We start from the raw sequence: 11,098 nt of genomic DNA, 5'->3' as shown, positions 1-11,098 counted from the left end.
ACAGAAGTCGATGAGAAGACACAAGTTTATCCATTAGTTTCGTCAACACATTAATAAAAGACTTTTATGAGTCAATGATTAGTGGTTCTACTAGAGCATAATAATAGCATAAACAAGCAGAAGAAAATAATTTTTATTTATCATTTAACCCGCGCAACTTTCCGGTCACATTTCACATTTTTCAATATTTTACCAAATATGTTCCAATACCAATATTTATGACCTTTGCTAGGCTTTTCAACCTGAAAAATCATTTTCATACACAGAATTCTCAACAATATAGGCAGCTGTGACTTGAAAGTCACTTAATTCATTAAGGGGCACAACTAGTGTAACCGCCTAAAAAGGTAATTTTGGGAATTTATATTAAAAAAACTACTTTATCAACCATTTCAAAATTTTAGGGATATATTTATACATGTATACGCCTCCTTCTACGTCTGCCTTGCATGCAACACGAATATCGATTATAAAAATTTGAAATACAGAAGTCGATGAGAAGGCACAAGTTTATCCATTAATTTTGTCAACACATCAATAAAACTTTTATACTTATAACTTTTTATGAGCTGATGATTAGTTCTTCTATTAAAGCATAATAATAGCATGAACAAGCAGAGGAAAATAATATTCATTTTGTCATTTTAACCCTCTATGGGCCCGCGTAACTTTCAGGTCACATTTCACAGTTTTCAATATTTTACGAAATATGTGCCAATATTCACATTTGCTAGGCTTTTCAACCTGAAAAATCATTTCCATACACAGAATTCTCAACAATATAGGCCACTGTGACTTGAAAGTCACATAATTCATTAAAACCAAGAAAATTTGTTCAAACTGAAATGTGTGTTTTTTGTTTTTGTATATAGTCTTATATTTACTGACTTTCTGTTAGGGGCCGTTCAAGTATTACGTAAGCACTATAGGGGGGCGGGGGGTTATTGATTTGCTTATTTTGCTTATTTTGGGTAAGAACTTTTGCTTACTTTTGCTGACAAAGGGGAGGGGGGGGGTAAATGCTTGTAATAAATCTGCTTACGTAATACTTGAACGATCCCTTACCCTAATTTTTTTGGTTGTAAAGTTCTACTCATAGAGGGTTAATACAGTAATCAGTAACTAACCATGACAAAAGATAACCTCATTTTATTGTTTGATGCACTATTTTTATTCAGTATTAATATTATAGTCAGAGAAGAAAAACGACCGACGAAAAATATAAAAATAGCTTGCCTCGCATAAATTACGGACATATGTGTTTTATACAGGCGGTCTGAATATTTTATGGCACAATTTTGTGCAACAAAAATGTATACAATAGTGTTAACTCAAAATTTTCACTGAACATGTTCAATAGTAGCACGTTGCCAGATTATAACAAGCAGGGGTATGTGTTCGAACAAAGCCAAGAACTTTCATAATTGGAGAATCAATATCCAGCAACAGGTATTTTAATAATTAGACTGCATAATAATATATTATTACTTTTAAAGTGATTACAACGAACATTTGTTTGGTAAAACAAGCTTTAGCTGAATTTATTGAATGGTAAATTTGTAGGCTTTACAAAGACTCTATATGTATTTGGGGGATAAGTATATAGTGCCAATTAGTGGCCAAGTATTAAAGGACAATTTAATATGAAATCATCATCTGGAAATAAATGATATGGTTCTTCACGCATTCGACTGCTACTTGTTGTTCCTGTTGCAATAAATGCATTGTGTATTTATTTGCATCGTGTGCGCACGCGACATTGTGTGTACTCCGAGCACCCAAAGAGCAGATGCCTTCTGGCCAAGGAAACAACACTCGAGCGCAGTCCTACTCGCTTTATAACTTAATAAACATGTATATATAAATATAAATTTAAATGTGTATATATATACATATATTTATATACAAAATAAATTCATATATTGTGAATATATATTTCATATTATACATACATAGGGGTGAGAGCGAAGTTCACATTGTTGCACTTTTGAACTTAAGCGCAAAATTAACCCAATCCATGCAAATTGGAACACAGTACAAAAGTCGGACCCAAAACGCTCAAGGATCTACAAATTGGAGGTAAGCAGAGAAAGAGAAATGATATATTGATTGTTTCTTTTCCGAACAGTAAATCCAATAATAAAAAACAATTTGTTTTTTGAAGATGTTTAATACGAAATGATATACATATATATGCAAACGTACAAAAATGCATATATGCACGCATATATATTTGTATATAATTGTGCATGTTTGCACGAGCACATGTATATTTTCACAGCATATTTAAAAATGAGGAAAAAACTTACATGAACATTGGAGAAACACATAATAAGTTTTTATCTCATTTTTGAATACATATCTTCGATTGGGAATATGTTTTTATACATTTGTGCACGTATTTGCATTTGTATATTTATATTTACATAAGCAAAACCAAAATTTTTTAGAAAACAATTCATAAAAAACTAAAAATTTTATCATCTCACATAAATTTTAATAGAAGAACGTCCGGTAATGTGGACAAATGAGTATAGGTAATATCGGTTTGCCTACATCCTCCATTAATAACACCTACATGCTCAATTTGTCATTTTAGTGTTATACAAAAAATGTACCATATTTTTTACTTGATTTGATTATGATTTATTAATCATATCAAAGAAGTGTAACAAAAAATGTACGAATGTGTTGATGCAAAATAGAGATCGTTTACATTTAACAATAAGAGAAGAATCTATTGACAACCGATAACATAATCGCAAACTTTAGACATTGAACTTGACTCTTCACATCGTTGTGCTACACAGGCAACTTTCAATTATTACATCTAGGCAATATGAATATTGATAGAGGCAATAGCAAACGATGCTTAACGGATGATTCCAGTGACCAAAAACAACAAAATTTTCGCAAATGTTGAACAGATGGCAATTAAGGCTGGTACGCATAAAAATAGCTTTCGAAAGATCTCGTCCGTCCGTCGCACAAACGACAGAATGTCGAAGTGTTCTAAACTCGTTCGCCTCGAGGAATCGTATCATTCCTTCAGCGACTGATTTACGACTGTTGTTATTTACATTTTAATTAAATTTAACTCAATTAAATTATAAAATTTTCTTACGAGTGCATAACGTTTTGCGATGTTGTGTATTTGTGTAAATCGTACGCATAACAACAAACAATAGGCGCCGAAGAGGGGAAAGAAAGGATATATCCAATACCTAATGTAAAGGTACGATCATTACGAAAAAGCTCTAATAGAGTCATAAAATTTGTTGAAAACAATATACTTAAAAGCAAAGCACATTTTTCTTAAATTAAACCTTAATAGGACATTCTGTTTAAATTTTGAGAACACTCAGTTTTTTTTCTTTTGAACTGAATTAAATGCAATATTTTTAATCAAGAGAAGCAATGTTGATAAATTTATCATATATATGTGTATTTTATAACCTTATTAACTTCATGTTAGGCAAGTTATAGTAATCACAAAAAAAAGAATTATTTTTTGCATAACTTTACGTTTCTTTACATGTGTGTGTATGTGCGTATACATGTGCGGATACAATTTTTCGTCCACGATTTCGAAGGCACGAAATAACTAATTTTAATGACAAAAACATTTCATTCGTATTGATGGTGAGAAGTGCTGATTAGTTTTCAGTAAAGGCAGGTCCAGTCGTTTCGAAGATACAGGGTAGAAAATATAAAAAAAGGCAATTAAGTTTTTGAAAGAACGCAGCGTCCGATTTGATTCAAAGAACATTTCATATGTATTGACAAAATAAAGAACAGATAAAGTTTTTAGTGTGGAAGATCCAGAGGTTTCAGAGATCCTACATATTTTTCAAAAAAGCCAATTCTTTCCAAAAATTTCAAAATTCTTAAAAATCCAATTTTTTCAATGCTTTTGAAAGTTTTTAAAAATTTCAAATGATGGTATGGTTCCAGCAATTACCTTAAGGCACATTGCCATGCATCACTAGATTTTTGATTTTTTGAATATATCTAATATAATCATTTTAATCAAAAGAGGGAATTTTGATAAATTTTTCACAGTATAAGAAATCCAAGCTTTATAATTTAGCAAATTCGTTTTTGTTCAATATAAAATATGCTTATTTCCATTAACCCTTTCGGTACGCGTGGTACACTTATGTACCACCAAGTTTGAAAATTTCTAGACAGTTGCATTTATGTATGAAAGCAATGCAATTTATGCAACAACGTAATATAAGTGTTTAGCTATGATATAAAACACTTTTGGCCCATAAAACAGCATTTAGTTTAGAACCAGTCGCGTTTTGTTTTTTGTCCGCAAAGCCACGTTGCAAAAATTATACTATTTTCAATAACGTATATAAAACGTACTTGCGTTTTTTGGTGATTGTTTGTTGTTACAGTTCAAAAATGAGAAAAGTCGACAAGAAAGTTCCAGCAAATATAACTATGTTTCACACATTTTGTATTTATTACCTATTAAATTAGATTTATGGTACATATACGTACCAGTAAAAATTTTTCATTATTTTTATAGGAAGGCTGGTTCAAATGTGCACCAACAAAAATTACAGACGATACAAGAGTTAACCAGCTTCACCAGCCGCCTCCTATTATTTTTTTTTTATTTCAACATATATCTCACATTCAAAATATTACACAAACCGAATTTTTGAATATCGTCCTGAAAGAGTTAAAAGACTATCATTTAACCGCTCCTGCTCACAAACGCATCTGATGGTTGCAACTGCAACTGCAACAAACGCAAACGCTTAGCTTAGGCACGAAGCGCTTCGCTGCCGGAACGAATATAGAATTTAGAATTCATTCCGGCCATAGCAGTGCTACTCCGCAGGAAATATAAATGTCTCTAACAGTAAATCTATAAAGTTTTATGAGCGGCATGGCATCCTGACTAAAACGACAAACCTCACTCCAAGTACACAAAAGATAAATGTAAATATAAGTACATAGAACATTCAAACCGTTTGATATGATTATTATATGTACATGTTTCACGCACTTTCACGAAGATGACAGAGTAACATTTAATTGAAATGCCCTCTAATAATATTGTTTCTGACATTGGAAAATTTGCCATATATCAATTCTAATATAATCGATTCATAACATTACTTTTATGTATGTGCATATGATTAATAAAAATTCAAGCCATATCATATGTCATTATACATAACAATTTACAACATTTTTTAGAGAAGCTATAGAGAAACTTTTGAACGTACAATAAATACAAGTAATCACAAACATTATATCTGTAAATATAATTATGATGTACAAAAAAACATATCTGTAAACATGAATGAATCTAATCTTCCGGTTTGAATAAACTTAATTATATACAACGGAATGCTAATGTTTTTTATTTTTATGATATGATAAATGGACACGCATTACTAGAAAAGTCGCATCTTGAACAAGTCTTGAGGATTAACAGACAGTACCATAATTAGATAGATAGAAATTGAGAAACTGTTTTGGCTTATATTAGAGAATTATAATAAAATTCAGTGTTGATTATTGTATTCACTTGCTAATCAGTGATTATACAATTATTGTCTGCATCGAAGTTGTTGGTAATAGATTGTTATAAGGGCGTGGGTTATTGGTTTGAGCTATGATATTATTTTTATGAAAAAGAAGTTCCAGTTTCGATACCCGCCTGGTCCAGGCGATACAGTTGGTGTGTATACAGTAGCTCTAAACAATTTAACTTCATTCAGTTCGTCTTTTATACACACCAACTGTACTAGCATGGATTAGCCTAATGTCAAGCAGGAGTGACATCACTTGGAAATATAGATTGTAATATATCTCCAAGTGAATAGAACTCTTACCCAACATTGCTGTACCAATAAAAAATTCAGCAGTTTAGGGTTAACCATGGGTTAACCGAAATTGCCCGTTTGGTTTGCCATCTATAAAGCCAGGTTATTAACAGCAGTCAGCTCAACAGCTCATAGGACTTGTTAAGTTCTGATTAATGTTGAGACAAATACAAAAAGTTAACATAATACAAGAATGTCAAGAAAGCTCATCTGGCGACCCGTCACCAGTCAGCCAGCCCAAATGCGAAGAAAAACATTATTTCTTACTAAAGTAAGTACAACGGAACCATAACGCGAGACAAAATAAAACGGAATGAAAAAAAGGAGCAAGTAAATATAACAAACGTGAGTGTTCACAGTAACATTGTAATGCAATACGCAAACAAACGAACGTGCCTATTCGCCTTGTGTACGCACGATATACATATAACTTATTACTTTATAGAATCAAGCAGCGCAAAGCAAACAATACGCAGGATTGAGTTATATGTGATAACGCACTTCATCACTTGGGTGCCATCGATTGCAACTGAAATAAATTTCTAATGTTGTAATAAATTAATTCGAACCTGGTCACTTTTGGTCAAAAATTTGACCAGTCGGAAATTTGACCAAATTTGTAACCAACCCGGGATCTCTGGTAGGGGGTAATTGTCAGCATATATAAATACCTACATTTTATCTTAAGTATAAAGTCTAGCAGAAAGTATGAGTGTAATAACATATAGAGTGTCAAAATATATATATCTCGTTATAGTGACGGAATCCCTTTTGTAAAAAGAGTGCCTCCTGCACGACGTCGTCGAGGGTAAAATAGAAGGAATGAAAGGAATAGAGAGAAGAAGAATGCAGACAATTGACGACTTACGCGAGATGAGAAAATACAGAGAACTGAAAGCCGAATCACAAGACCAAGAACCATGGAAGCAGAAGTTTGGAAAGAAAATACATGAAATAAAAAAATTGGAGGGAGAATAGTGGTAATGGAAATTATAGACGAAGGATAAGGGAATCATTTATTTGTAATGGCTCTCACACCATGGACCTGCCTTCGGGCAGACTACCATTTATTATAGTGACGGGATAAATCAATAACCGTCTAATTAAACCACGTGGCTCCAACCAAGAACAATTGGCTTCCAAAAAAGAAGTGGTACCACCCAAATTAAAAGGTTATGCATTAAGTATTTCATACATATAATTTATTATTTATTTATTAGCCGAGGAAATTCAGAATTAAATTCTAATTATAAATTTCTTCGGCTAATAAATAAATATAGGTAGTATTTGTGAAGTGTCTTACAAAATAGGTAAAAGAAGACTGAACGCCTAATCTTTATTGAAAAATCGATTTTGTTACGATTGGAAAATGGTGGATAAACGATATGGATTACTGAATAGTGTATACTCATACTAAGATTTGAAATAAAAGAATTCAAATCTGCTTATGAATATGTGAAGAATATTAGTATGCATTCACTATATATAATGCACTTAGAAACTTACAAGTAGAACCCGTGCTTTGCTCGACTAGGACTTAGATGAAACTTCGCACAATGGTAGATTTTAAGACCAAACTGAACGATGTAAAATATTAGAGGCATATGAAAAGCGGTTTAATTATAAAAATTAATTGAAATTCGCCTTTTAGCAGCGCGCGGTATACATAGCTTGCAATGCTGTCTCGTTAGAAAAACTGAAACTTTAATTTAAAAACAACTCAATCATTTAAATATTTTTTAATTTAATTTATTTTTTTAATGTGAAATATATATATATATATATATATATATATATAAATATATATATATATATTATTTAAGAAGTATGAGAGAAAATACCAACATCGGTATGTTTTAATGGCTTGCACGTATGTAATACCAAATTGAATTGTATAGGTGTGCTTCACGAAAAAAATCCAATTTATCCATTACTCATAGTCAACTGCGAGCGCGGCAATAATACATCACGATTCGCTTGATAGAAATGGCTATCGATTATATAGAAAAAAAAATTACTGCTGCGCTGAATATTATATTCTTGTATGGATTTATACAATCTTATAATCTTTATTCGATACCGCCGAGTCAGAATTAATGTTTTAATTAATTCATATTAAAACAAAATATTCCAGCAAAATTATCATCGCCCACTTTGACCAGAAGTTGTATTCGTCGAGTCGTATGGATTTAGAATTTTGAGTTTAATGACATTGTTTAGAATTTTAAGTTCAATTGCATTTTCGACGATTTAAACTATTATATGATAATTAAGATCTAATATCAATACTTTATATAAATTGAACTTTTACACCGAATAAGCTTTGAAACCAATTAGAAGCATACTCCTAAAATTACAGTTAGAATAGTGAAAACTATGTATAGTCTGATTGAAAGTAATAGCTCTTATTAATTAACAAAGTTCGAATCAAAAGAACAAGATTAATCAAGTATTGAAACGTTAAAATTTATATTAATTAACATAAATAAAGCGTCAAAATCAGATTAGTTTATTTCGACGAAACCGTTGTCGGTCTTTGAACTTTATATCATCATTACGAACACGGTTAATTATGTCGACCGTAGACTCATACAGAATAATATAAATAAAATATTTTAAGAGACAAGCGGATAAAAAATTCTCACGGCGCTATTCTATGAATATTTTAAAGCATAATAAATTCTCCAAATCCTATTATTTGGTCTATTCGGTCACCAGATGACTACATAATTGATATTGACAGAATATACAAATAAGAAAAGTTAAAAGGCCGGCGATGAAATTAATGAATACATCAACATCCATGTCTGATCGATTTGTTATCTTGTTAATAAACAAAATTTCGCGATGACAGAAAAGTTGACATTTAAGCATATTGTTCAGATTTAGTATGCATGAATGTCATTAATAATAAAGAAGATATCTTACAAATTACCTATTTTGGAAAAGAACTAGAATGCTGACCTATAGAAGAACTTAATTAGATATACCAAGCAGTTGTGCAAATCAATCACTATAATTAGGTAAATAGATACATTGACAAATAATGCAACAATCCGAACAAAAAAGAGACACTTAATTGATTGTTAAATTAATTTAATCATACATAATCAAAGAAAATTAATTACTAATATATTGTTGCCGCAAAGTAAGAATACGTGGAGCAGCTTGAGCGCTCTGAAGACCATGAAGTATGAAACTTTGAAATATTTTCTTTCAATTTAATGAAAAATATATTTTTCCCTAAATATGTAACACATACATTTCAGACAATTCATATTTTCCCCTTTAGCCAAATTCATTAAATTTTAATATAGTCAAAATAATTATGAAATGCATTTCAACAGTCAATTAACTCATAATTGGAACATCTGAACCCAAAACATTAAAACGTAAAGGAGAATCAATAATTTGAATATGTTTATTAGTCTAAGTTTATTAGTCTAAGCGTAGGTTCAATAATATATTCAAAAATACAAACACAGTCAAATAAAAAATATAGATGATTCGAGTCGCGTGACGTTTTCATTTGTGAAATTATTGTGTTTAAAAGAGGTGTCCATAAAGCTGAGACTGACCGAACGATATAAATATTAATCTTATAGGTTATTGTGGAATTTTAATTGCATCGTATATGAACTTCATAAATGAGAGGCGATGAGAATATAATTTTTTATATAAATAAATAACAATAAACCACCGATAAATATACCACAATGTTGGCGGGATCATATGCCTTACAACTTTGATTGGATAATAAAATACTTTCTTTTAAATAAAATTTAAATTTTAAATAAGTCTTTGTTCTTTGGTAATTCTAATAAAATTTGCTAAATAGAACTTGACAGTGATTCTGGTTGGTCCAGCTGATGTACAATAAAAAGACAAAGTGAAGAAGCCAAGTGTACAATTTTTGTAAAAAAGTAAAATAATATCAGGTACTTGCAAGTGATAAAAATTGCAATTGTTCCATATTTCACCCTAAACAGGTAGAAACTGATTAATAAAAGCGATTGATTTGCAGAAGCTCTAAATGGAAAATAGGTATAATGAAGTCGATCTCCTAGGGCAGTTTCAGAGTCCGTGCGAGAGCTTCTGTCTCAAGGTCTGTTCGCAGGTTCAGCAAGAGTTAACGAAATCAATCATCTATGCAGCTCCATACTCTAAGCGAAGATTACATCGTCGATGTTGAAAAAAGAAACTGATCGATCATCATGGATTAATTACGTATGATATAATTAGAAAGCGTTCCATGGCATGCTATTGAGTCGTTCTCGATTCGTCGCGCATACGAAAAGTTAGTAAGTTAATAGATCGGCGGTACATCCAATATTTTTTTTCAACTTTTTTTGTTTGTCTCAATCAATCCACAATGATTTAGGTTTGAGACGATGCTTAGGAACTGTGAATTTGAATTAAAACAGAAAATATATGGAATGACAATTGTAGTTGATTAGATAAAATTTAGTATTATGGCACTGGAGTTGTAATTGCATAAATAAAAAAATAAAAAAATCAACCATAAACTATATGATAAACGGCTAATTAAAATCTGACGAATAACACATAAGATAATTATCTCCGGCTGCATATTTAAATTGACGAAACGTTTCCACAATAATATTCTCATAAAAGTTTGGTACGCATACTAATTAGAGTATATATAAAACTATAAATTTAAGAAACAACTCAGTGCGTACGTTATTCAAATACAGTAATGTAGATTTTTTTAATATCAGCGCCTATTTCATAATGGAACATCACACATTTTTGATAGTACTTAAATAAGTCGATGCCAATCTAGTGAGTATGATGGCGAATGTAGATTTTTTTTTAAATATTTTTAGCAATCAGAACCTTACGTCCTATAAGCTGTTGGGCTGAAACTTCTCCTTACTTCGTATTTTTAGATGGTAACCCAATGGTTAATCCATCCATATTTGATGATTTTTTGTTATTAGAATTTCTAATAGGGTTGACTTTTATTGGTGCAGCAATGCCGGGCGAGGGCCATTTTCACTTGGAAACATATTGCTATCTATATTTCTAAATGAAAATCGTTGTCACTGCTGCCTGACAACAGGCTGCTCAAAGTGGGTATCGAACCCGGGACCTCTGAAACAAGTCCCGTCGCTCTTAACCGCCTACCTACGGGCGAGCCCGATGTAGAAAATGAAACAAACTATTATTGTTGTTGTTAATTTATGTAAAGTTATTGGTATTATATTCGTGCGAGTATTTGTATT

The sequence above is a fragment of the Ctenocephalides felis genome, unplaced genomic scaffold (genome assembly GCF_003426905.1).
Source record: "Ctenocephalides felis isolate EL2017-DRISC unplaced genomic scaffold, ASM342690v1 CF-g0.4_SCAFFOLD_01886, whole genome shotgun sequence".
Lineage (NCBI taxonomy): Eukaryota > Metazoa > Arthropoda > Insecta > Siphonaptera > Pulicidae > Ctenocephalides > Ctenocephalides felis.
This window is presented reverse-complemented; position numbering follows the sequence as displayed.